This window comes from Mustela nigripes, chromosome 17, assembly GCF_022355385.1.
Source record: "Mustela nigripes isolate SB6536 chromosome 17, MUSNIG.SB6536, whole genome shotgun sequence".
Classification (NCBI taxonomy): domain Eukaryota; kingdom Metazoa; phylum Chordata; class Mammalia; order Carnivora; family Mustelidae; genus Mustela; species Mustela nigripes.
In genome coordinates, this window is record NC_081573.1 from 7,470,964 (window position 1) to 7,471,315 (window position 352).

The following is a 352-nucleotide window of genomic DNA, read 5'->3' on the forward strand; positions in this document are numbered from 1 at the left end:
GGGGGAGGGTGGGGACTGTTGTTGGGAATTCTCAGAGCTATGTGGTAAGGCGGACCCATGGAAAAGCTCCTGTTTCCCCCTCACTGCCTGCTGTTGACCCCAACCCAGCAGCTGGAGGGAATCTTAAAAACTTAACTCAGATCTGTCTCCTCTTTTATTTTTTTTTTAATAAAGATTTTATTTATTTATTTGACAGAGAGAGAGATCACAAGTAGGCGGAGAGTCAGGCAGAGAGAGAGAGAGAGAGAAGCAGGCTCCCGCTGAGCAAAGAGCCCGATGTGGGGCTCGATCCCAGGACACTGAGATCATGACCTGAGCCGAAGGCAGCGGCTTAATCCACTGAGCCACCCGG